Source organism: Ischnura elegans, assembly GCF_921293095.1.
Source record: "Ischnura elegans chromosome 13 unlocalized genomic scaffold, ioIscEleg1.1 SUPER_13_unloc_2, whole genome shotgun sequence".
NCBI classification, from domain to species: domain Eukaryota; kingdom Metazoa; phylum Arthropoda; class Insecta; order Odonata; family Coenagrionidae; genus Ischnura; species Ischnura elegans.
In genome coordinates, this window is record NW_025791658.1 from 11,310,901 (window position 1) to 11,337,915 (window position 27,015).

A 27,015-nucleotide genomic window follows, 5' to 3' on the forward strand; every position below is an offset into this window, starting at 1 on the left:
TATAATTGAATGTTTTGAAATCCAAATTTAAAAGCCCCCTGATCCAATAAATCAAGCTTTGACATGGAGTGAGTATATAAAAAATGTAATGCCATCAAGTATTTAGTACCTTGTGAACCATATGAATTTGTAAATTTTGTTTCCTCTGGGTATGGCGGAAGAATAAGTGACAAAAATCATTTTTCCTGTGGTTTCTTCTGATTTTGTGCTCAGGACAAACTGTTCCTTTCATAGTGTATATATTATTCTCTTTTAAGCTGGATATAGCTAACTGCTGAATCGCCGTATTCTTTTCTGGCAGCGCTGAAATAGTTTTCAACCCTTAGACCCAAAGCACAAGCCGATTTTGGACGGCCGTCAACATTCCAATGGTGAACAATGGAAGGGCATGGGAGATTGCACACTGACCGACCGCGCACCGGCACTGGTAACAAGTCTGTTAGCTACCGGCCAATGCCACTGCGGATCCCCTGCGCCAGCTCAACAACCAAGCAACTTATCTTTTGACCTATGAAAATCCGGCGTGTGTGCAAGCAGCGCTTCACCGGTAAATTATCGGCCGGTATTTTACCGGCCGTCCAAAATCGGTGCGTGGGCCTTGCAGTAGCATTCACAAGAATAAATATTGACAATAATTCGCCATTCCATAATCATGATTCAGACAAATCTGAGACGAACGAAGGTGATTATTTTACGGTATTAGTTCCCTAATGTCACCTAAGTTTTTATAGGCTATAAATTATCAAAAGCCTTTAAAACTAAAAAAACGAGCATTGTGTGACATGGATTTATGATATTACGAGTCGATGGGCTCTTGAATTCATCAAGCGGGTTTTGGAGAGGAGTGGGAACATATTTGTGTCACGTGCGTTCAAGTATTGGGTCCATAAGTTGCTTAAAAAGGGAAATAAAACACTTACAATATCGTTTTAATAGATGAAATAGACGGAGGATACGCTCTTTTGCTCTCAACAATACTTAAGATATAATATGAAATGTACCCCTGCAGAACCATTCAGCGTTTACTAGGGGATAATTCGAATAAAAATGGAAGCCAAGGTTGAGTAAATCGTAACAAAATTAAGTATTTGATGCAAAATATACTCATAAGTACGATTAACATATTTAACAGTGCTATCATAATTAATATGCATTGACCCCTAACTTGCCTGCTCTTAACTTAACTCCTTGAATTTCCGGAGCGCTAAAAATGTCATTACTGCGTATTTAGATATTTTCTTGTCTTAACCTCTTTTTATTCATGATAAAAATGAGCATCAGAGCACTCATTTTAGGCACAGTAGTAGAATTAGCCCTCACAAAACCACAATCCGAAGGCATTTCTCACCACGGCATCCACAAATTCAAGCACGGCTCGGATAACGGCGTTCACCGAAAGCGTGCAGACAGCGAGGTAGCTGTGTGTGACGTCACAGCCATTCGATCCTGACTTCCCGCCGAAACTGGCCGTTTCAAAGGCGCACAAATTTCAACGGAGCACTAAAGAAAATGTAATGCTCCTATTGAAGAAATTTTTTCACCAATGTGAATTATTAGCCAAACCTCACCGTTATCATCTACTTAAATGGGTATTTTCGTTTGAGGTTAACACCCCTATTGCTATTGTGGTGGTCTTTAGTATGGTTTCCGCCGAGTTTGTAGACCCCTCCCTTTGTGTCTGTTTCATTTCAATCCTGATTGGGAATGTTCTATAGTCAGTTTTTTGACCGCCAGCAGTCAAGATGATCATATTTGTAAGCTTTCCATAGTTTATAGGATAAGAAATAGCTTCTTCATTGCAATCCGTTGGGATTGAGGAAAATTGAGCATTGCTCATTTAAAAAAGCAATAGCTAATCAAGTGTTAATCAAATGCTCTTTAGAGAGACTAATTCTATGCGAATTGAAAATAGTTCAGTGTATCGGAACGCGAGAGCAGTTTGTGGATGTGAATTATTGGATTAATGCGTATGGCCACACGAGAGCGAAGTGAAGAAGCGTTTAGTCTTATGTACCCTCATTAGATCCACTGTCCTTTTTTCTACTTTAATACTTCTTTATGACATGTGGTTTTGCGTCAATTGTGAGACTGACTGGTAGGATTCAATATTTCAAATAATTTTTTTTGAAGGCTTAAAAAAGTATTTCTCACAGATTATATAAAAACCGAAATTATAAGTAAAATTACAATGAAGGTTTACTGATCAATCGGCGTCTATAGAATTTGGTGCTGGATCACCGTTGGCGGGGAATTTCGTTTTTATTCACATGAAAGCATACCAGTCTTTTAATATTATGAAAATTCAATAATTTCGTAGCATAGAACTATTTTCAATTGGTTAGATAAACGATTTGTGCCATTTATCGTGTTTTCTGCCCAAAAGGAACTAAAGACTTTTTTGACCACTCATTCTAGAAAATTTTTATCTTCATAAAGCATGAATAACTATGATAAAGTTCAATTTTAAAATGCATTTTTATTCATGTGATTGAACTAATGAAAGTATTTGGCTTCAGTCTTATAGAATGTGGTACCTGACATAGGAAGTGTGTGTTCTTAGGCGATGGTAAAACTAATTGGTAATCATCATTAGCACATTGACCTAAAAATTCTTTTGGTTCAGATGTTTTCGACTGACATTCATGCGACACTTGATACTTGATGAGTTACTCCCGCAATACTTGACATTTCCTTCGAACAACTCGTATATATTACTTACTTTTCCAGATGTTCGTTGGAAAAGGAACATGTTAATCATCTCCCTGAATGTGTCATATTCATACACCTTTAGCTTGATCCGAGATGTCCACCACCCACACCTATCCACGCATTGACTTCCGGCTGTAGTCACTGGCATGGTGTACTATGATTCATAATTTTTTTTCTTCAAATAAAACTTTTGAACAAAAATGGTGACTTGGGTTTGGTAACTTCAAAATAGTAACAAATCATGGTTGTAATAATAAATTTAGAATCAAAATTTAACTTATAAATCGAATCCCAATTATGGTAGAGACCTTCGTTAACAGGCATTCTCCGTTCAAAGTTTCATACATGGATCCATGCTTCCATAGGTGTGGATAATAGGGTGGTTTCCTATTATTTTTTTATTGCCTTAATCGAAAGATTATTACTCCTGGAGTACGTATTTCACGCTTTTAGATTTTTAAATGACAATATCTATTTTTCGCGATTAAATGAAAAGTGAAAATTTTCAAGCGCGCGAAAACGCGACGCTCAAGTATGAATGCTGGGAAATATCTCCGTACGTCGTATTTCTGGTTCCCCCTCCCGCCCGGTGAGGTGACCTTGAGGCGAGGCTTAGCGCTGATACGTCGCAGGCTGCCAGCGGGTAGCTGAGTACCTTGCTGAAGGGTAGCGCTTGGCTTAAAAAAGGTTTATTAATACCTTATCAAACGAAGAAAACTTTCTGACCTTAGCCAGTTTTAGTAGGTGATTATTAAGACATGTTTCCCTGAGCTTTGTGCCTCATGCATGCATTGGTAACCTCAGACGATGTATAACTCCTATCCTCTCGTGTAGAAACTAGGTCCCTGTGACGTCACGTGGAGTGGAATCGCATGGGCGCCAATCTGGCCTTTTTCAAATGAGGATAAAATTTGACCCTTGCCATTCGTCTAAACCGGTATTTCAAAAACCAAATAATTTGTGTATTATGAATACACTAATGGTGGGTAACGAATCGCAATCAATGCCTTTCGTTTTCTTTGATGAAGGAAACTACCCTATTACCGTCATATTAAAGGAATTAAGATTAATGGTTACCTTTTGAAGCCTGGGTTGGTGATTTTTCATAAAATTGTGGATAGTTACTTTAGAAGTATCTACCTACCGTCATGGTAAAAAAAATCTCAAATATCTCTCTTCTCCACCATCATTAAAAAAAATTTTTGGGGAAGACCTGAGTCAATATTTTGCATTTTATTATTTAACTTTCAAATGAGACCATATCATACAAAGCAGGCAAATAACTTGTGCCGTGAAAAAACACTACGCGTATTTTTTTCTTTATCATATATTGAAATAAAAGAGGAATTATTTACACCAATGATGAAAGGTGCTATGAAAAAACATTTGGCTCAGTAAGAAATTCAAACCTGGATCTCGCAATTTCCGGTCAGTCATGTTACTACCTAAATCACCAAGTGAATCTGGGAATAACTTGAGTAAATATGAACCCGTGCGTAGCGTAACAAAGTATTTGGACCCAAGAGTGAGACTGCACCATTTTCATTTACTTTTTACATTAAAAACCAAGTGTTAAACTATTTTAAAGAATGCGAATAAGTAGCCGTGAGAATGGGTAGCGAGTCGGTACCCGAAACGTCGCACAGTGGGCTAGAATCGAAAAAAGCTGGCCAAAACCTCAAAATCGATTTTTTTGAGCTGGGAAATTGAAACTTCGCATACATATTCTCAAATAAATTGTACGTACCTTTCCTGATTATTTATTTCCTGTGTTTTCACGTTAACAATATATGTGAGGTCAAAGTTGAACAAATTTAGCGAAAAACGACGACCCTCGATTTTTTCTGAAAATTGCCAACTTTATCCTCGTGCACTGGTTTTATGAATAGTTTTATCGACAAACTGTTATACGATCTTAATTAACATTTCTTTTTCTTTCATTTGAAGGGTTTTTAAAGATTTTGTTTCATCAATACCCATAGATATATAGCAAAATGGCTCAAACGAATTGCCTTACCGTTTATGATTCCCCGATCGCCCCCGGGCCCACATCATCCACTATATTCCCCGCATTTCAGATTTTAAGCCTCCTCTCCAAGCCTTATCTTTCGCAATCCTTTCCTTTTACTAGACGGTTGTTTGGAAGATGCAAAATCTGACCTAGCATCCTCAAGATAGTTTTTCGGACCCGCATTTTCTTTCTGAAAATTTTGTATATTTGGTCTAGAAATGTTTTGGTTTCTCCTTCATCACGGAATGATCTACATCTTTTTATATACATGGATAATGTGGAATGCTTAATACACTTTCGGCACTCTCTGATCACATAGAAATCATCTCATCAGTTGACATGTTGGGAAACCAGGGGGATGTTACTCGTTTTTGCCATTGCATAGTTGCTTCTTCTAATCTTTGCTCGGCGTCTAAACCAAGGACTGGTTACCCGTGAATCACAGTAATAGCGATGTGGGATGTGTAATTTGTGTTGCATCGTGCATGCATACTATCCGCGAAGGAACGTGTCATAGAGACATTATTGTTGCATGGGATAGTCTCTGCAATATCGGCGTTCCTCAAAGGGGGCATTTCTATGGATTCGTGTACCTTTTTCTTTGTTCCCATACACGATTCCATTTGATATTCTTCAGAGCTGCGTCCGATTTCTCAGTCACCCGTGGCTAACCCCTTCAGTCTAATCCCTCTTTCCCCTGTCTCTTTGGCCAGCCACCCCTTCCCCCCTCTTTTTCCTCCACCCTTTTCTTCTCTACTAGTCGTTGGTGTGAGGGTGGGGGGTGGGTGAGTGGAAGGGGGGGGCTGTAGTAATCATTTCCCTTTTGCCCCCCGAGGGCTCCCCGCGCCTACCTTGTTTCCCTTGACGGACGTACTTTGGCAAATCGCTAATCCGGGCGATGTCTTTGGCCCCTATTGATCCCTTTAATCGTTGAGAAGCGAACGCAAGAGATCCCTCAGGGTTTTCCGAGTAACTTTTTTGAGGCTGAGGAAAACTTAATCCACGAGATTACACGCTGACTAAATTCTTAATCTACCTGACCTACGTTCGTTCTTGAGTTTTTTATCCCTTTATTTCTTCGGAGGGATAAAATTATGCAAAATGGCGGGATTCATCGAATAATGCTGTATTTTACGTTAAAATGTTGAGTATCGTGTTATTGAAAGGTAAAATGAACTCTCTCGAAGAAGTTCAAATCCAATTTAATTTTCTGACTTCTCTGACATGTTTAAAGCGTCTTAAAGTATTTTTAACAATGTTCAAGTCACTTCCAGGAAGAAATAGCTACTCTGTATTTCACTGAATAATTTTGTGTAGGCTCAAATGAGGACATCAGGCTTTTTGCAGCCTTATTAGGAAAAAATATGAATGATATTTTTCGACCTTCATGTATTAAAAAATATGCAATAATTAGCATTGAATATTCCAGATGATGACAAGTCATTGATAGTGTTAAACTATTACATGTCTTAAACGATTTTACATTTGTTTCTTGCTGAAATCATACAAATAGCTATCCATGCGGCTAATTAAATTATTTTTTAATATTTTTTCTTAAAATTGGGTTACACTTTTTGGTCAACCAACGCTAGTTTCCTTTCGCCAACGTATTCAAATGCATTCATAATAATAACCTCAACATGTTTGCATTCGGAATTAATTGCATATCATTACTTGGTCTTTAAAATAATAATTATTAACGGAGGTGCACGAATAAAGCTGATGTAATGGAAAGAAATTATTGTTACTGTTAGCCGACTGAAAAATATGTGCTGAGGAGACATTTTTAATATATTTACTCTGTGTTTCAATCCAATGGTTGAATTTATTAAAATAGTGGTCAACTGTAGTTTCATTATTCCTTTAAAAAATTCTAGTTACTTTTTAGTATTGTCTACTCAGCCAACGGTGAAGATGAGAAAGTGGTTTCATCCCATTTTACCTCAGACCTTCACGTTTCCCACCCTCAAGCATTTTTGGTAAAGCGCGTGCGCGTGCGGAAAAATGTGTGTAGACGTAATGTGGCGCATATTTTTATCCGCAGAGGTCTGTCTCCCTTTCTCCGTCTCCTCTTTGTGTGGTCCTCTGACATGGCATTCCTTGGACGCCAAGCGTATTTGCGATGACATCCTTCGGAGATTCAAGAAGAATGGAAGGAAATGCGAGGAATGGGTAGCGGGGAGGAGAACGAGGGGGATGGAAGTGGGAGGGGGGGGGCAAGAGTGGAGGGAATTTGGCGAAGAGCGAATCGGGCTTTAGGAGAAGTGTAGAAGAAAACACAAAGGAAGAGAGGAAAGCGTCAATGGTTATGCTTCGTCATGGGATGAAATTGAGGCAGGCAGGGAAGGTACCAGAATCTTATAAGGACTTTAATGGCGGGAATAGTTTTTAGCTCTTTCAGAAAATATGTCAAAAATTGCATTGACTTTATTATTAAGTATGCACATCAATAGTCACAATGCAGGAAAATTGGAGAGGCTATTAATTGGCTGCGTGAAAAGTTACATTGCACACGAATAAGACTGGCAATGGGTATAGAATTGGCATTAGATGAAAAGTTTGTGGTAAAAGAAATGTTGAATTTTGATTTTTTGAATATTTAAAGATAAAATATTTCACAATGAGAATGTACACAATGTGATCTAAGAAGGCCTATCCCCGAATGATCTCTACTCTAAATAAACCGAATTTATTTTTAAGCCCGAAACGCTAATTTATTGTTCAAGAAAACTTTTTTAATTTGACCGGGTCTAATGGTTTGGTAATATTTATATTTTAACGACGAATAATACGGGGATGAAAAGGGAGTCATTCGCAAAACGCAATTATATATACCATTTCAATAGCCATTTAGTTAGCAAAGCAATACGAGGTTATTACGTGACACAACGATGGTAGTGCTGACGAAAGTTGAGCTCTTGGAATCGTAGATTACTTAGGCTCAATGACAATTCGGCCACGTACGCAGTGGAGTTCTGGCACAGCTCATTGACGCTAACCTGAGCGTTCCCCCTTGACTGTTCACGGGAGAACCGTTTCACATGAGAACAAGTTGAAGGGTGGATGGTAATATTCGATGAGTATCTTGTGACCCTGCTGTGTTCGCAATGGGCGAGTACGGTTCGCATTTCAACTAATGTTCTTGACTCCTTCGAGTGGATCTTCAAACAAGTGACCCATCTGATATTAATGTTACCTTAAGGCCTAGGTTGAAGTTGACCCACGTGTGCAGCAGACAACTGTCACGCGACGGCCAAGTTATCGCAGATGAAACGTAAGAGCGGGACAAAAAAGTAAAAGTAAAAACTTTTCCGTGTGGTAGGTCTTATTCGGTGCTCCGGCAGAAGAGAAGAATTTTGATACCCGAGTCGACCTGATCCAACAATGGGGAAGGGTTCCATAAAGAGCTTGAATATTAAATCTAATTAACCATGGAAATGAAAGCAATGCTGTGCTGGCACGGACCGAAATATCGGTCTGATTGAAAACTTCAAAGAAATAAAGGAGTTAAAAAATGATTTGGGAAGAGAAAAATTTGCACCTCAAACATTATGCATGATACCAATTAGTAAAATTAAATGAGGCTATTAATTAAATGGTGATAATGACGAATTGCCTTTTGTACACCGGATAACATTTTCTGAAGTGATTCATTGGAATATCAAGATCAAAGTTCACTTTTCTACTATTAGCAACTGTTACAGGAGAAATTGATTGTCACATCGCACAATTAGGTTTAGAGTAAATGATGGATCTCGCACATAATCACATCAGCCCCTTCACCTTGGCAACCAAAGCAATTGGTTCCAGCATCAACCTGGCCAGTGATGTGGTACACGTCGTAGGAGCCTGTGGATGAAGTTATTTTAAGAATACTTTCCGTTTTTCAATACGAATTCTAGCAGGGAGCTTGCTGACCACAAACAAACAACAGCGGTGCGACCCCAGCTCCTCAGGGCCATCTCCTCTACAAACATTGAGAACAAATTTAATATGGAGGTTTATTTTTTAGCAACTCGTCCCGTGATTGCATGATTGATCATTTTATCTACGTGCTACCCCGCAAGCCACCTCATTAAGCTCGTGGCGGGGGTGTCAGCATGACAGCCGTTTACAAAGCAAAACAGAGGAGGAGATGAGCCTATTGAGCTCCACCTAGCATTTATTGAAGTCCTCTTTGTTCGGATAATGTCTAAGAATGACTACAGACATTCCTTCGAAAAACATATTTCGTAATTATTCGTTTCTGTCTGTCTGAGAAATATGGTGGGGTTCAAAAGTGTTTTCCTTGTCGCTCTTAGACTTGTATAAACTTACTTTCTCGAGAAATCTAAGACAAGCAAGTAGCCTCCGAATCTCCATTGGATCAAAGCATAATTCGTACATAAAAGAACTAGCTAATTAGTTGACTGTAATTATACAACAAAATGGAAGAATAAGTTAAATTAGCCTTAAAAGACCAACACCAGTATAAATGATGGGTTTAGACTTATTTTTAGCGTAACGCGTGTTTTTTCAGGAAATTGCAACACTGTATTGAATCAGGCAATGTTTATGTATTTTTAGTACATTTATGCATTTAACATTCCTTACTACATTATGAATGGAAGTAATAAGTATATCTGCCATGCGGTAGGCCAGGCAAGGGGAAGCAGGGGCGACGTAAGCGCTCTTCATTATTAATTTATTTTGTAAATTGATAAGTGAAATACTACTCACTTGTATTCATTAATAAAGGAAAAGGTTACATTAAATGACGTAATCATTTGATTTTAACGTAAACAAAAAAATATTAAAAGCAATTACTGTTTGTCAAAATGTTGGGTAATAAGCGTCCATTAATTACGTGAAGTGATTTTGGTGATTTTGAAACCTCCCTCCCCGTTAGTGACATATCGTGAGATTTGGCTCGACCCCCTCACCCCCTCCCTCTAGTCTCACGAAAGATTGTTCAAAATGCGTATTTTCAGTGTAAATACGTTAATGTATGCTTCATTGTGTTGGATTTATTAAGAAGGAAAATTTTAAATCATTTTTATGAGAAGAACAGGTTTTTCTCCATTTAACCAAGTTTTCTCACAATTTTACCCTGTTTCTTGCGGAAAAAAAACTTGCCATGTTCCCACCCCCCCCCCCAGGAGATTGGTTTAGAATCGGGTTGACCCCTATACGCCCCACATAATTAGTGGATGCACCCTAATGGTCCTTGTGGGCAGCCATACGACCCTGGTCCTTATAGTGTTCTGCAATGGAAAACATCTGTTTCGGAGATTATTTCCTGCCAAATTTATATATGGCATATTGATTGCTTGTTTCTGACGTACGTATTCAATGGACTGTCTCCTTTTTTGTCTAGCTCTGTTTCCGGGGGCTAGTGGTCTGCGCGACGTTCGCATCGAAGTGCCAGAGGCGGTGCGTCGCGGCGACCGGGCGAAACTCAGCTGCCACTCCGACCTCGAGGGCTCGCCCCTCTACTCCATGAAGTGATACTGCGGCGACGAGGAGTTCTACAGATACGTGCCCAAGGAGTCCCCATCCTCAAAGGTCTTCCCGCAGCTCGGCGTCAACGTGGATGTGAGTCTCATCCCTTCTCTAATGTTACGTCAACTATTCTTAACACTGTAAGAAGTTGATAAATGTTTAGATTGAGTTCACTGTGGTAAAAGGCGAAAAGAAATATATATGATTGTAATCACTTTGAGGGCTAATGACGTAAAATTACGTTCTCGCGAAACTTCGTAAACTGCGGGCATTGTAAAAGTTCGTCAGTTTGAATTTCATCGTTTTTTATGTTGCCGCCGTAATAATAAGCGATTTTCCGATTACAAGACCACCACTCGTATGTGGAGCCTCACCATAATAAGTGTTATAATATCGAAATCGTATAATATTTTTCAAGATTCTTATCTATGATAAATAAATAATAATTGCTGTTATCTAGAGGTTTTTGTTTTATTCCATATTTATTAAGGGTTGCTATATTTTCCGCAATATTGTACATGTTTGAATTCAGAACTGCTTTAAAGTTATATACATGGAGCTGGATTAGAGTTGTGAATAATTTGGGTTTATTTGAGCCGAACTGGTTCTTCTGTCTAGAATATCTTAGAATTCCTCCAATTTTATTGTTTGTAGCTTAGCTTAACACTGCGGCAGAACGAAATACATTGATGATTTTTCGCTAAAAATATGCCACAGCTTGGATACCATGTATTATCAAAGCTCCTTATGCTGTGTACGTTGTACCGATAGTATTTATGAAACAGTGTATCATGTACTCTTCTCAAAAAAACGTATTCTAGGGTGCATCTTTTCTTTAATTACCACTTAAGAGTCCACTTGGATAACGGCACACCGCGTACATGCGCCCTTTTTTCAAGTAGGAAAAAATAGCACATAGGTATGACACCCGTGATTCGGTGCTGACTTTGAGCAATATTTTTGCCGAATTTATATTGTATATTGTATGTATGTAACTCTTATGCGTTTATGTTGGAAAGTTTGTTTTCCGTGCGTAGATTTTTGAAATATCACAAGTGAATGCAATCGGTAAGATAACAAATCACTGAATACAAAGAAAGAAATTTACTTTTCACAAAATGTTTTTACACCAGACCTGTACAAAAGGTGTAAGATTGTAACCCCAAAACTATTCAATAAGGGGTGTCTATACCTATATTCCACAATTATTAACGTGTTTTCTGATGTAATATATTTGAATATAAATGGAATAAAGTTATACTATTATTAAAATAATTCTAGCTGTACAGGTCTTTGAGTCAAAAACACAAAATAAACGGACCGCTAGATAGGAGTTTTACATCGTCTGAGAATACCAATGCATGCATGAGGCACAGAGCTCAGGAAAGCATGTCTTAATAATCACCTATTAAAACTGGCTAAGGTCGGAAAGTTTTCTTAGTTTGATAAGGTATTAATAATCCTTATTTAAGCCAAGCGCTACCAGCTAGCATGGTACTCTGCTACCTGCTAGCATCCTTCGTCGTATCAGCGTTCAGAGACTCGCCTCAAGGTCACCTCAGATGCGGCAGCGGGAACCTGAACGACGTCACTCGGAGTTTTTCCTGGCATTCCTACTTACCCGTCGCGTTTTCGCGCGCTTGAAAATTTTCACTTTTCATTTGATCGCGAAAAATAGTATTCGTCATTTTAAAATCTAAAAGCGTTAAATACGTACTCCAGGAGTAATAATCTTTCGATTTAGGCAATAAAAAATTATAGGAAACTACCCTATTGTGGATATTTCCCAGAAACGGTAATCAAATAACGCAATTGTATTCTACACTCAAGCTATAAGCCTACTGGTACTTGGCTTGGTACTGGTACTTGATATTATTATTTATTATTATTATAGTATTCTACCGATTAAGGTAGGTTTCCATGGAGTATTCGAGAAGCGATCTGGGAGCCTCTCTTTCCATCCAGCACTGCCTTCTTTAATTCACTGTAAGGCCTACTCTCTTTCAATTTATCTAAAAAACCTATTCTTTTCCTTCCCCTCCCTCGTTTACCTAACATTCTACCCTCCAACACCATTTTCAGCATCCCCTCCCCGCTAAGCACTAACTCCATCCAAACCTTCTGTCTCCTGCGTATCTCATCAAAAGCTGCCTCCCCTCGCCAACCATATCCAGCACTTGGTCGTTCCTTTTCCTCTCCGTCCATTTCACCCTCTCCATTCTTCTCCATGCCCACATCTCGAATGCCTCCAATCTTCTCTCGTCTTCTTTCCTCAGTGTCCACGTTTCCGCACCGTAGAGAGCTACACTCCAAATCAAACTCTTCACCAGCCTTATCTTTAAACTCTTACACAACGATCCTCTCAGAAGCTCCTTCCTGTTCATGAACGCCTCCTTCGCTAATGCTGTTCTCTTCCTGATGTCCTTACTACTGTATCCATTTTCCTCTAACGTACTGCCTAAATAGTTGAATTGCTCAACCTGCTCAAGTTTTTCATCGCCCACCTTTATCTTGAGTCTCACATTCCTCGCTCGTGATGCTTTACAAAACCGCATAACCTTAGTTTTCTTGTGATTAATCATCATCCCATACTCCTCGCAACGTTCGTATAACGCATCCACTAGGGCCTGAAGCCCCCTCGCTGTCTGGCTGATCAACGCTTGGTCATCCGCGAATCTCACTGATTTGAACATCATTCCTCCCACTTTTATACCAGCTTCTAACTCATCCCACGCGTCCCTTACCATCTCTTCAGCGTACACGTTAAAGAGCAGCGGCGATAGAGGACAGCCTTGCCTCCCACCTCGGCCAATGCTTGCCCACCCAGATTCTCCGTCCGCTATCCTCACCTGCGCAGTCTGGGCCATATACAGATTACGAATCAGTCGTCTATCCCTCCAATCTACACCCATTCTCTTGAGAATAGCCATTAGCTTCACCCAGTTCACCCTATCAAACGCTTTTTCAAAATCCACGAAACACGCATATACGTCCTGGTCATATTCTAGCCTCCTCTCCACGAGGGACCTCATTATTGCTATTGCATCACGAGTTGACTTCCCTTTTCTGAAACCAAACTGATCTTCGCCCAAATGTTTGTTTGTTTGCCCTCGCCTCCATTCGTCTGTTCAATATCCTCAGTACCACTTTCGCCGCATGCGATATTAGGCTGATAGTCCTATAGTCTCCGCATTCCACAGCTTTCTTCTTCTTCGGAAGCGGAATTAAAACCGTCTTCACGAAATCTTCCGGCCAACATCCCTCTTCGTAGATCCTGCGCACTAGTTCGAAAAACCTATTCTTACCTTCCTTCCCTAGATTCTTCAGAAGCTCACATGGGATATTGTCCACGCCTACTGCTTTCCTAGCCTTCATATCACGAAGTGCTCTCTCTATTTCCGAATCTAATATCCCCGGCCCAAGATTGTCCTCCTCCACTGCACTTTCCTCCTCTAGAGTCAATCTCTCTGGTCTGTTCATTCCGTCATACAGGTCCTCCACGTATTCCTTCCACCTACCCTGTACCTCTGCTCGCTCGGTTAGCATCCTCCCATCCTTAGCCTTAATTTTAGACATGGTTTGTCCTCTTTTGCCGCCCAATAGCGACTTAACTTTGGCGTACAACGCGCCTACTTCTCCATCCTTCTGGAACTTTTCCATTTCCTCGCACTGTCCTTTCCACCAAGCCTCCCTTGCCCTCTTAGTTTCACGTCGTAATCGATTATTCAATTCCCTATGCATTCTTTTGCCCTGTTCTGTGTCCACGTTCTTCCACTTCCTTCTCTCCTCCATTTCTTTTACCATTGCCTCCGTTATCCACGGCTTCTTTATCCTTCTACTGTCCACGTAGCCAATTGACTTCTCCGCCGCTTTGACTATTCCCGTTTTAATATTATCCCATCTTTCCTCAACAGTCTTGGTGCTGTCAATGTCCCGCATACTAATGTCCACTAGTTCCTGATATTCTCTCCTCATGCTCCCTTTCAGGGCTTCTACGTTCCATTTCTTCGTCTTCCTAACTCTTATAAGTCTTTTGAATTTTACGTTGCATTTCATGAGCACTAGATTGTGGTCCGAATCCGCATCCGCTGCAGGGAAGCTGCGCGAGTTTTTCACACTATTCCTAAACCTCTGTCTTACCATAATGTAATCTATTTGATATCTCACCGCATCCCCTGGACTTTTCCACGTGTACCTTCGCCCTTTATAATGATTGAACCACGTGTTTGTGATGAATAATTTGTTTCTCCTACAAAATTCTGCTGCTTTCTCTCCCCTGTCGTTCCGTTTTCCTTGACCAAAATCTCCTATTTCGTTTCCATCCCTGCCTTCCCCGACTGAGGCGTTCCAGTCCCCCATTACTACCAGATTTTTCGTACCCGGTGTATCTCTAATTATTTCCTCGAGCTGTTCATACACCTCATCTACTTCTTCCTCCCTATGATTGCAAGTGGGCATGTAAACTTGGACCACCACAAGGTTGTTGGGCCGCGCCTCAATTTCTACCACCAGAATCCTATCGCTTACCTGGTCTATACCTACCACACGCTTACCCATCTTCCCGTTTAGTACTAAAGCTACCCCTCGCTGGCTTTCTTCTCCTCCACTATATATAACCCTATACCCATCACTCCAATAGTCCCCCCCATCCCTCCACCTCACCTCGCTTAATCCTAAGATATCTATCCTCCCTTTATCCATTTCCCTTTTGATATTTTCTAATTTCCCCGCCCTCATCATAGTCCTCACATTCCACGTCGCTACATTTACAGCCGACGTCTTCTTCTCCATCTTCTTGGTCTTATTTTCTTCTTTCTTCATTGCTGCTGCTGCTGCTGATGGTGATGATGATAAGTCTCTGCAAGGATTTCGCATGTTGGCGACCCCGAGGACCTTGCCGACCTCGCTGCCGTGCCCGACACCCGCACTTTGCGGACCCTTCGACCTATCTGGCATGGGTGGCCCTACCGGGAATAATTTAGAATTAATCCCGCCAGTGCAGCTCTAGGGGTCATAGGAACGCGCAAGCCTTTCCACCGCGACTAGGTTGTAGCCCAAGGGAAAGGGAAATGGCAATAATTGACAGAAAATTAAATGACAAGTTGTAATATTGTGGGAATAAAACGTACTTTTTGGAAAACATCTTACTTATACCTATTGCATGCGTTTTTGGCAGAGATAATTTTGTGGCGTACAATGAAGTATAATATTATAGAGTCTCAGTGACATCCCATGTGTAGAATACATGCAAAAGATAATTGTGGCACATTTTAAAGTTAGGATTCATCAATCTAGAAACGATAGTAATATTTTTTCTCTTAAACACTCTTGAATATTATTACGTAAATGTGAAATTTAAGATGAATTACTTGGGAAAATGTTATATTGTCACTTTAGAAGTGAGTCAGTGAATATTTGTGGATAGACTAAATTTTTTGTTATTAAATAAACTGATCAAATGAAATAGTGTGAATTTTCATCTACGTTCCGTACATAACCGCAGTGATTTAAAACGAAATTCGTAGCCATTACCGGTTAATTTAAAACTGAAATATTTTAACTCGCGTAGATGTTTTGTTTGTACCCGATATTGGTTCCAGCACCAGAAAGTTTTCACGCGGAGTCCTGAGGATTTTTCCTGGAACACTAACGTAGATGTTGCAATGAGTTCTAATGCGGTAGAGCACCCCCAAACAATTACAATAATACAATGTCATGAATGAACTTCTCACGTTAAAATAAAATTGGTGAGAAGCTACTGTGCCGTTGGGAAAAACTCCTTCGACTATGAAGTGTATATTAAGGGTGTTCTATCCTAATTCAAAAATCCAAATTCAACCGTCGCCGGATTTTAGTTGCGAAGTCGGCCGCAACGGCCAGTGGAATGGGAAACCTCCTTGGGCGGAGGGGAGTACCTAGTCGCTGACCGAAGGAAAAAAAAGGAAAAGACGAGGGGTCGAGCTTCGCTCCGACCGAAAAAAACACCCGGCGCTGTATCAAATTTCACTGCGGAGGTGCGATATTGAGAGTGGTCGGGATTCGGAGGTTGATTTTTGCTCTCTGGTGGCATTAGTCCCATCTCAGCCACTCGGTTGACGTTTCGTGGAAGAATTCAAATACGCACGCTCTCGACGAGGCTGGTAAGTACGGCCGGCTTCTATGAAGAAAGGCGATTACTTGCATTGTTCTCTCCTTATTCGAATCCCCCTCGAACGGGAGAGCTGGTCAACGTTCTCATCTCAAAATTGTTAAGTGTTCTTCAAAGCATCGTAAAAGTCAATTACGCTAACCGAAATGCGCGTACTTCGTGAAACTTTTTTTTAACGTACAACTTTACATTTTTACGTTATTCCTCAGTATGAATGAAATAGTAACCACCCACGTACATTTGAAAACGTGTATTCAATACAGTTACTTTCCGAAACATGTTTATTCAGTAATCATAGCGCTACAGGGAGAACACTAATGAGAAATATGACAAATAATGAATGAACGAAAATTGATTTTCAATCATCTTTAATATTTATTGATTTATATGGTAAGAACATCATAAATTGCATATTGCATCAGACATCACATACAGCTTTAATAAAGCCAATAACCCTGAATATATCGCATCGGGTAATATATTGACTTTTTCTTGGATGTTTTTTTAACAAAATGATGCCGTTCGAACTAGAGTTTTTCTGGTCTCTAATTTCTTGTAATTCTGACTGAAGTAACGTTTAATATTCAAAGTGTTCCCTAGTTTTGCTGCAACCGACGTTTTGACCCGATGCGACCGAAAGTGCTACAATTTATTCTCGCTACCGATCCATCGTGGAGACGATTAAAATTCATTCGCTCGAATTTGGCTTGATGAAATCGCCGATGACTCATCTTCCTGGAATACACCCATGTGCAAAGTGTGTATAATGAATCATCAGCATTTCGCCTCTTTTTGCGCAGAATTATTAGATATAATTGTGAAAATCACAAATCTCTACTTTAACTCTGTTTCTGGAAATTATGCAAGAGATCGTGATACAAGCAGTTCAGTGAAGATGAATAACTGGCTCTTATTAGTCTCCTTTTTCTCTCAGGTGCGTATAAAATTTCCCATGTTGATATTAGGGAGATTTGGAGCAAAGAAGTCTATCAAATTTTTTCCCGTACACTGAACTATCGAATTTTTTTTCTACGGTGCATTAGTTTTTATGACCTCAGCACTAGACTAGAAAGTAAGAAAAGTGACTAGTAAGCTGCAGTTACTGAGGTCATTAATAAAATATCCAACAAATTTGAATTTGCAAATACACCATCAGAGTGCATCACGATCCTTGAGCAACTTATACCATTTCGAGGCCGATGTCCTTGAACGCAGTATCAATCAAAAAGCCAAAGAAATATGTTATTGAAGTCATTGCTGTGGTGGATGCTAGGAAATTTTACCTAAAAATTGAAATTTTTATGGGCAGGTAGCCAGATGCCCTTTCAAAGAATCCAATTCACCTCATGAAATTGTCAAACGCTTAGCAGAGCACATTGACTGCAGAGGAAGAAATATTACCAGTGACAGTTGGTGTACCAGCATGCCTTTAACAGTAGAACTTTATCAAAAAAAGATTGAATATGGTAAGGACGATGAGTAAGAACAAAGCAGACGTTCCTCCTGAATCTCCCCCAAGAAAAAATAGAACCTTACATCATAGGCGAGGGGCAGGGGGGGGGGGCAATTGCACCCCCTCCAGAAGCAAAAATCGCAGAAGTCCTTAAGCAAAATCGGTACTGAATTGAAACGAAAGTATTCAACAAATTTCCTTTAAACCCACGAAAAATGATATGCATTAGTAGGTATAAGATATGTACTTAACTAAAATAAAAATATTTTTTCTATGAAATGATATCAGAAACTAATAATGCGCTGTTATAATTTTCTTAAAACATTTTTTTCATTCACCTTTTCCATGCTAAAATGTCACAACTTGGCTTGCGCCCCCTTCTAGACTATGGCTTGCCCCCCCTAGTTATGACCCTGGGTATTCCCTTGTCTTACATCCTTCCCTTTTTGCTTTACTCCCGACATTTCCGCGTTGTTATACCTACGTTTCAATAAAATCCATGTAGTATTTATTTCTGCCATTATCCATGACGCAAGTATTACTGCCTCAAGTGGTAACAAAATGCTTCCTGGCTTTATATCATTTTACAATACTATCAAGGGGGTGTGGATTCAAATGATCAGCTTTGCTTAAATTATCGCTGGACGGTATGAAAATCGGCCCTGACACCATTCCTGCTATTTCGTTTTTAAAATGACCTCCTAAATCCGAATATTAACTCTGTTTTTCTCCATCACCCACCATTCTCGGAAGAGCCTCCAATTTTTACCACTTTTCGGTCATTTGGAGAAATTAAAAGGATTATTTTAGCATTTAAATTTTTTCTAGGGGTTTTGAGGGGTGCAAAATTCTGAAAAAATAATATTAATGGTAACGATGTAGATTTGAGGGGAATTAGTCTCCGTCAATTGTGTAAAAACGCATTGAAAATGACCAATTTTGCCATTTTTTCGCAAATTTTCACGTATTTAAAAATATTTCCAGCTTCTATTTCACATCATCCTCCCCGAAAGATAATAATACAAAGCAGCAAGAAACAGCAGTATTAATAAAAATATTTTGCAGTTTAGCATAGCAGCAATAATTAAAATATGTAGCAATAGCTCGGAAGATTCACTTTACTACTCTGGCCCTCGCAGTGCCTCTCCCGCTCAGGCTTGGACGGCAATTTTCTTGATTTCGCAGCTAAAAAAAGAAAAGTAATACTTTCTAGTTCCACGAAGAATGTAAAACTGAGATATTATAATTTCATTGGATTAAAAAAGTATTCTTTCTCCTTAATCATGGAATTCCGCAAAGTATCAGCCTCTAAAATCAATTATGTATATTGAAGTTGTCATCATCTTCCCTCGGTATACCTCTAGCGATCGCAGAGTCAACTCTTTCGGTGTTCTGGACAAGGATCCTTTTTTTCCAAGTAGGTAATTTAAATAGTGCAAAACAGTAAAAAATGTTTTACTCCGACTTTTTCCAGGTGAATGTCAGTATGTGGGCTTGAGTTGTGAATATTACCGTGATTTAATATGTAATTAAATTACACGTGTGTAAAATCATCGTCATCGCTTCTGCTATGTTTGCGGTGAATTGACTAAAACATCGCAACAATAATCTCTTTCTTTAATTCTTTAAACTGCTTATAAATTTTTCTCTGGCTGCCAAATTGGCGGTCAGGGCTAGGATTAAGCTCCAAGTGTTTGCTGCACCACTTGTTACAGTAATTTGGCCAAATACTTGGAGAAACTAATGTAACATATCGTACGAAGTTGCGCCTATATGGATGCCAATCTCTTACAAAAGGGCATAAAAATCTTTTCCAGTAGGACAAGAGCGCCAACACTGAAATTAATTTCTACGTAAGATGAAGGCTTGGTTTTTTTACTGTAATTAAATGCATTGTTGATAGAAATTATGATGCCATGTGACCCAGAAAAATGGAGACTGTTTATGGATTCGTCAAAGACAAGCTTTGAAGTGGTCCTGTTGGCCAATGGGAATGAGTTACCTTCTATCCTATCTGCATACTCTGCTGATATGAAGGAGACGTACCGATATATCAGTTGAATCCTTGAGAATACTAATTATCGTGATTATAATTGGTAAGTTTGCGCTAATCTGAAAGTTGTCGCTTTACTCACGTGACTGCAATCAGGCTTCACGAAATACTGCTGCTCCCTTGAATACAACAGCCGCGCCCGAGAAAACATTACATCTTACGGAAATGGCCTCTGCGAGAAAGCTTCACTCATGGTTATGAAAATGTCGCCCATGTTTCCCTGGTTCCGACAGAAAATATTCACTTGCCACCATTGCACATCAAACTAGGACGGATGAAATACTTTGTGAAAGCAATCGACAAGACAGGAGCTGAATTTCAATTTTTAACTAAAATTCCTTGTCTTAGTGAGGCTAAAACCAAGGAAGAAATTCTTTTAGGTTTTTAGAAGACTTATTTTAATTCCCACTTTCTTAGCACTCCTTCATTACTTACTCATTCGATCAATTTTATCTTCATCATTCTTCGGTGGCACCACATTTCGAATGCTTCCAATCATTGACTTCTCTACTGCTATCAACGTCCAAGCCTCACTTCCCTAGAGAATCACACTCCATATGTAGCTTATGATGAATTGCTTCCATACTTCTATGCTTGTATTCTCATGTGTGAGAAGATTCATCTTTTTGTAGTAAGCCCTCTTCGCCAGCGCTATTCTACTGACTATTTCTTTCTTGCTTCGTCCATCGTTGGTAATTCGGCTTCCCAGGTAAGAAAATCTCTAATAGCTTTTGATTTCTTACCTTAATGTTTGTCCTAGCCTCCTCTCTTTTACTACATACTAATATCTTAGTCTTCCTTTTGTTAATTTTCAACTGATATCTGGCCATTTTCCTTTCTATATTTGTCAAAGACTTCTTAAAATTCTTCTCTGTCTCGGCTATGATTGCTATGTCGTCAGCGAATCATAGAATACTATTTTTCTCAGTCAATATTGACACCCAAACCCTTCTCCTTCCAATCACCTAAAATTATAAGGTTTTCTTCACGTCTTACCTGTTTGATTACTGCGGTGATATCTTCATAGACGCCTTAAACTTCTTCATCCTAGTAGTCCGTCGTAGGTTTGTTAACATATACCACTACGGTATCTACCGGCTTAGTCTCTAGCTTTACCATAATTATCCTTTTATTTTGGGCAGAACCTTTTTCCCTGAATTTCTATCGTATGCTCCTTATCTTTTACATAATTAACGGAAGGAGGAATATATCTCGCAATTTTCAAAGTAAATTAGTAAAGGCATTAGAAATAATTTATCCCCTACGAAATTAAAGCGGGCCAAATATTGGCAAAGTCGAATCCATTAGTTCGGAATCAGACATAACTTAGTCCCAAGAAGATACATTGAATGAATAACACGCCATTTGTACGTTGAAGATGTTGTTATATCATTGAAATCTAGGTCACAATAACTTTTCTTATAATCGTGGAAAATATCATTAATCATTCTACCAATTAAAGTTGTTAAGCATGGAACGGCAACTAAATACTTGCAAATACTTCATCTAATATAAATGTATATTTAATTTTCCTTGCTTTATTAAAGCTTATTTTTCTGAGATAAAAGATATTTGTATGCATGTTAAACTCTAAAAAAAATTGAATGACCCCTTTTTTTTTTGGGTTTTATGCATTTTTAGGATGGGGAGGGAGATTTCGAAAATACTAGTTTTTATTTTTTCTTGCAAATACTTCATCTAATAAAATAATTAACTGTATTTTTTTGACTTACAAATTATTGTGAGTTTTATTCTTGCTAAATAATCTTTTTATTTTTATTTTATATACCATTTTTGGGTTTTCTAAAAGAAGAATTTTGTAGTATAAAATATTGTTTGTTAAGTTAACTTAGATACAGTAAATTATGTAGATTCGGTTAAATTCGTGCCAGCATCCGCGGTTATACGATTGAGTCAAAAGATTATTATTGGTTAGTAGTACTTATTTAAATTCTTATTATTATCCTATCGTACAGTGGTTACAGTTATTTGTGAAAGAGGATACTCCTGCGTCACATGCAAAAGGTTTTGTGCTCTCATTCATACAAAGTACTGCGTCGAAAAAGCAACTTTGTACGCAGTCACGCGCACGAGTGCATAGTTAAATACACCAGTGCATAGTTAAATAAGTATGATAATCGACATGAAAAAATCATTTGACTAACCTGGGATTCGAACCCGGATATCCCCGATGGCCGGTCAAATATGCTACCAATTATACCTCGAAGCAACCTTTTTCCTTGAATATGAAATTCTCCTCTTACTTGTGTCTAAGATTCGCCTAGAAAAAAATTACTTGGTAATGTAGCTGACCGGAAATCGGGAGGATCTGGGTTTGAATCGCAGCTAAGCGAAATGTTTTTTTCGTGGCAAATAACAGTTTGGTATATATGTATTCTCATTCATGTTAAATAATAGTGGAGTATAAGAACTAAAATTCCCTTCGGAATTAATAAAATGGGAAACATATAAAGTAGAATACCTAACTTCAATGCAGGGTTCCATCCCGGAAGGGTCATACAGTGTACTGAGGGGTAGAGGTAAGTATGAGTATGAGTTGGACTGAGTATGGATTGATCGGGTAATGCTCCTGAGAAATTTTAGTTTCTTCCCAAAGACTACAACCGCGCTGCGGTGATGTTAGTATCATTCTAAACTGAAGAATTTTGATGAAATTACATTTATTTGTCATAAATTTCTAGACGCATTATTATGCCGAAGAATTTCAACAGTTAAATATAATGAGTCTACCTGATCCTGTGCACTAGTATTTTATATGAAGTCTCGCATATTTATATCGCAATGTGGTCGTTTACTCTGACACGAAATCGTAATTTTAGTTAATAATTCGGTCGATGGATGGGCAAAAAAAAAACTAACTACCTCGTTCAGTCATTCTCACAAAAATTAGAATTGAAAAATCGCGGAAGTTGCCGCCCACTTCCGAGAAATGTTGCATTCATCATCAGAGTTTCGGTTCATTACGACCTGTAGTGAGAACCATTCATTGAGAGAATCAATCGCTCAGAAGAGTGTAAGCAGCACGTGAAACAGATTGTTGGTGAGAGATATACCGCGAAGTTAGTTTGCATAACTTCACTCGAGCGAAATAAATATCCCACATTCAAGTTTTATCCGTGTGTATTGTTTGTTTTCTCGTCATTCCTGCTACACAAGTAAAATTCTTGCCTTATACTTGTAAAACTGGTTCGCAGGCAGGATCTCGTGTATCTATTTTTTGCATACAACAAGAATATTTACGTAAATAGGAGATAGTTACCGATTAAATTCGGTTATCTTGACGTCATCGCTGTATTACATCGACCAAACATCAACCCCTGCTTAGTGATACGGTGGTTCAAGTTCAAATTCTTTCTTTTGGGTGACTCACGTAATAATTAATAATATTAATTTTAATGATAAGAATATTTTTATAAGAAAATAACTTTTCGAAGTTTTCTCCCTCGGTTGCAAGTTATCGAGAAACATATATGTCGGAAATGCAAGACAAATAAACCAGCGTGATACTTTTCATATCGTGTTTTGATGACATAACGGTTACTTTAAAAAATATTTAGACACAAAATGAAGATATGCACGTTATATTACCTACTCGGTGAAATATTTATTCTTGATTATCGTCTGCGAGAACTTAAAAGGCAATGGTGTAACCTAGAATCTAATTGATAATGTGCAGTATATTCTCTATATTCATCTTATTTTCAATGCTTGGTTACAAAAAATTAATATATTATAGTCATAGCCAATACATTATCGAGAGGTACTTACTTAAAAGCAGTTTCTCCTTCTGCAGTGTAAATAACATCTATTGTTGCAGGTTTGTAATGACTAAAATGGTTAAAATAATTTGATAGTCTATTTATTAGCTGCATCACGTTATTAGAGATTTTACGTGGATGAAAATACGTGTCTAAAGATATACAAACTATTATTAATGAAGCACACTTCAAAAGGATTTATATATTCACCATTATTCCTAGTACTTCTTTTCCACCTTCCTACATAAGATATGCTTCCTCTTTGATTTCCTTTCACTTTCCATGCATAAGAACAGAAAACTTGAAAACTCGCGCTAGCCCCGTTTCAAACATGCCGCTCGCAACACAAGAACACAGGGCTTCGGATAATAACGAAAAGAAAACTGTTGGCCTGCTGGGTCAGACGGGCTTCTTAGGTCGAGGAAAGCATAGAGGAAAAAAAAACAGATGGAGGGGACCCAAGAGTCGATGGAGGGGAGGTATTGAGAGAGACTGCTGTGGGGTGAGAAGCTCTTTCACCGAGAGTGGGGGGTCATACAGCAGCGCCATGGAAGAAAAGATCGTAGGCGCTTGACGTTGAGAAAACACGCTCGGGAAATTAGGCTATAGCGTGGTTATTACAAAGATCACATTGATGAAACGTATCTTATTTCCAAGAAGAAGGAAGAATGTTCTCATTTCCCGAAAAAAAATTCAAATCGCGCTTTCTACGTGGTAGAATTACATCGAGAAAACAGGCGTTTTATTGTGTTTTTCAGCGCCAATAACTAATTAACAAATGCTTTTAAAATATTTTTTTTTCGCTTGCCGAGAACAATAATCTTAGCTTAAACCATATCCAAAACAAGTTCTCTCCCGAGTGTATAATAAGCGAGCAAATGGCGAGCAACCTGAAGTCTGCAGAGCCGTTTTTCGCGGAGGTATAGAACACCCTTAAGCCGAATCTGATTAAGTAAATCACAATTTGTAGACGTGGAAAACTTTGTTCACGATAGTAGGTGTTCTCAGTGAAGTTTGGCCTCCTTAACTAAAACATGATCTTCCTCCCTGGAGTTTCTCGGCTATAATGGCGTGGCCTCCTAAAGCATTACTGTATGCTCATGGTGAAGCATACGTCAATCATCATCCAAATATCTCAAATTTTCTGGCTCCATAGCTCTACTTCCATATATGAAACCATTCACCATGTTCTACAAATACAGTGTGCAGTATGTTATCCTATTAATCTAATGCATCATTATGAATTGCAAATATGTGCTAGTTTTTTTCAAAAACGTGTGTGATACGATTTTTTGAGTGCCATTCCCGTGTTTATGAGGTTGAAATACATATAGCTCCTCTTATCCCTGTACTTAGAAAAAATGAAAATGTCTCAATGTGCGTGTTCGCACGCATTTCACTCGCAATTTTATTAACTTCACTGATGATTCTGCTCGGAAAAAGTCATGGCCATGCGAAGTTGAGCATCTGCAAGGAAAGCAGGATGCTAAATATTTACCATTGGTTTTATCCTGACGCTGCTACCGTTGAAAAAAAATACAAATTCATGTCATAGGATTTTTACTAAGACTACGGCGAGCGAGTTACTGAGGGTTCCTTATACTCCTCATCAACGAGCAAGAACTCGACGTCTAGATAATTATATTTTTACTTGTTAATTTCTTTTAGTTTAGTATCGCTCATTAACGAGCGTGTTATATAGCCAGCGCTTCGCAGCGATTCTCAATAACTCTTTAAGGCTATAGATAGCCATTTAAGGAGAAATTTTAATTGAAAATGGTTACCATTTTTTTATGCAGCGTTAAACACTAATTTACGGGCATACACTCGCTTTAATCCCTCGTGGAGCGATAGCATAACTGCAGTTTTGGTGTGCGCGCGAATAAATAATTGCTTTGCAAAGTTGACCGTCAGTACCGCGGGTGAGGTCATATTTAAGCATTTGTTTAATCCGCACGCAGTCTTTAGAGGACATACAAGACTGCACATTTCACAGTGCGATGTTGAATGAAATTAAGGCTTTATTTTTTATGAGTTATTCATACGTAATCGCCGAAGCTTTTTCCTTGAAAATTTGACTGTTAACTTACACAACCACATTGAGGGAGATCTGGATATTCTGACCTAATGGGACTGAAAACCTTTGCCTTCGGTTTTGGAGGCGAGAACTTTATCCCACCGTCACAGGGGCTGGCACATTTTTTCTCTAATTATTTAACACTAGAACCGCTGAAATTTCCAACTCCACCAAAACCGCGGCATGGGACTTTTTTGTCCCATTGTCCCGTTGATCCTGTCACGTTTAAGTATAATTGACGTTTTTTGTGGTTTGTGTGAACAAAACACGTGTATAGGTAATGCTTAAAACGTTTTATTAAGTTTAACTAGGAAAACAGTAAACTTATTTTGACGTGTTGGTTGCAAGCTCAGACCTGCAGACGCGCCGGGCAGAGGTGACGCGGCCGGCGCAGTGGTCGGAAATCGAAAAACGCGGACCAAAGTCCGAAATGGCTTTTTTTGAGGTAGACAATTGAAATTTGGCACAAATACGGGGATATAGTTGCTGATTTTGAAATAGCAAGTCATTTTTATTAAGTCTCGGCCGTTATGGAGTTACGGAGGCTTAAACATGACGAAATTTCGAAAAACTTGCCATTTATCATTTTTCTTCGAAAATGTAAAAAGTTACGCAGAAGGTAGAGCAGTGGATGGATTTTCATGAAATTTTTAACATGTTTATCTGTCATTATAGTTTCTTCCCTGTACTTTGCATAAGTTTCAGACATTTTGGTTGATATTTGTGTGCTGTAATGTATCAAAATGGCGGAAGCTTTTTTCAAGCAAAATTTCACCTAAAGCAGTCATTATCTTTTTTATAAGAAATATGTATGTCGAGATATTTCGCCCGGCAGAAAAAAACACTGATGTAAACCTTAGAAAAAAAAACTCGGTAAGGATTGCTATCACTCACACTCAATATCGCGAGTAAAAAAATATTTCATCAGAACAGATTTCTCCCAATTCACTTCACCACATCACTTCACCACAAATACCAAGATAGAACTACTGCTCAACATGCATTTTCTATAGGGAAAGTCCACCCAGGGAAAACCCATCATAACTGTTAAAGGGTGCGTGGTGTCATAAAAACTCCCTCAGGGACCGAGTCGTATGGTGCTGTGAAGGCGGAGGGATTTGGCGGCTTGCAGTTTGAAAATGCAAAGAGAGTGGAAAGGGAAAACAGCCAACCCCACACTCTTCCACAAAAGAGGGTATGAGGGACAAAACACCCTCATGTGCACTCAGGAATTGAAGGAGTTCATAATAGGAGGGAACACTCAAAATTAGAAATTGGATTTAGTTATTTTAAACCAAAAAGAT

The 27,015-nt window shown here is 38.8% G+C and overlaps 1 long non-coding RNA gene across 1 annotated transcript in view; it reads left to right on the top strand.

The window, feature by feature from the left end:
• Positions 1 to 27,015, top strand: part of LOC124172636 — a 176,381-nt gene that overhangs the window by 7,652 nt on the left and 141,714 nt on the right. Inside the window, exon 2 of the long non-coding RNA XR_006868225.1 lies at positions 10,077 to 10,294. This is a non-coding gene — a long non-coding RNA (uncharacterized LOC124172636). The remainder of the gene's footprint in view (positions 1 to 10,076; positions 10,295 to 27,015) is intronic.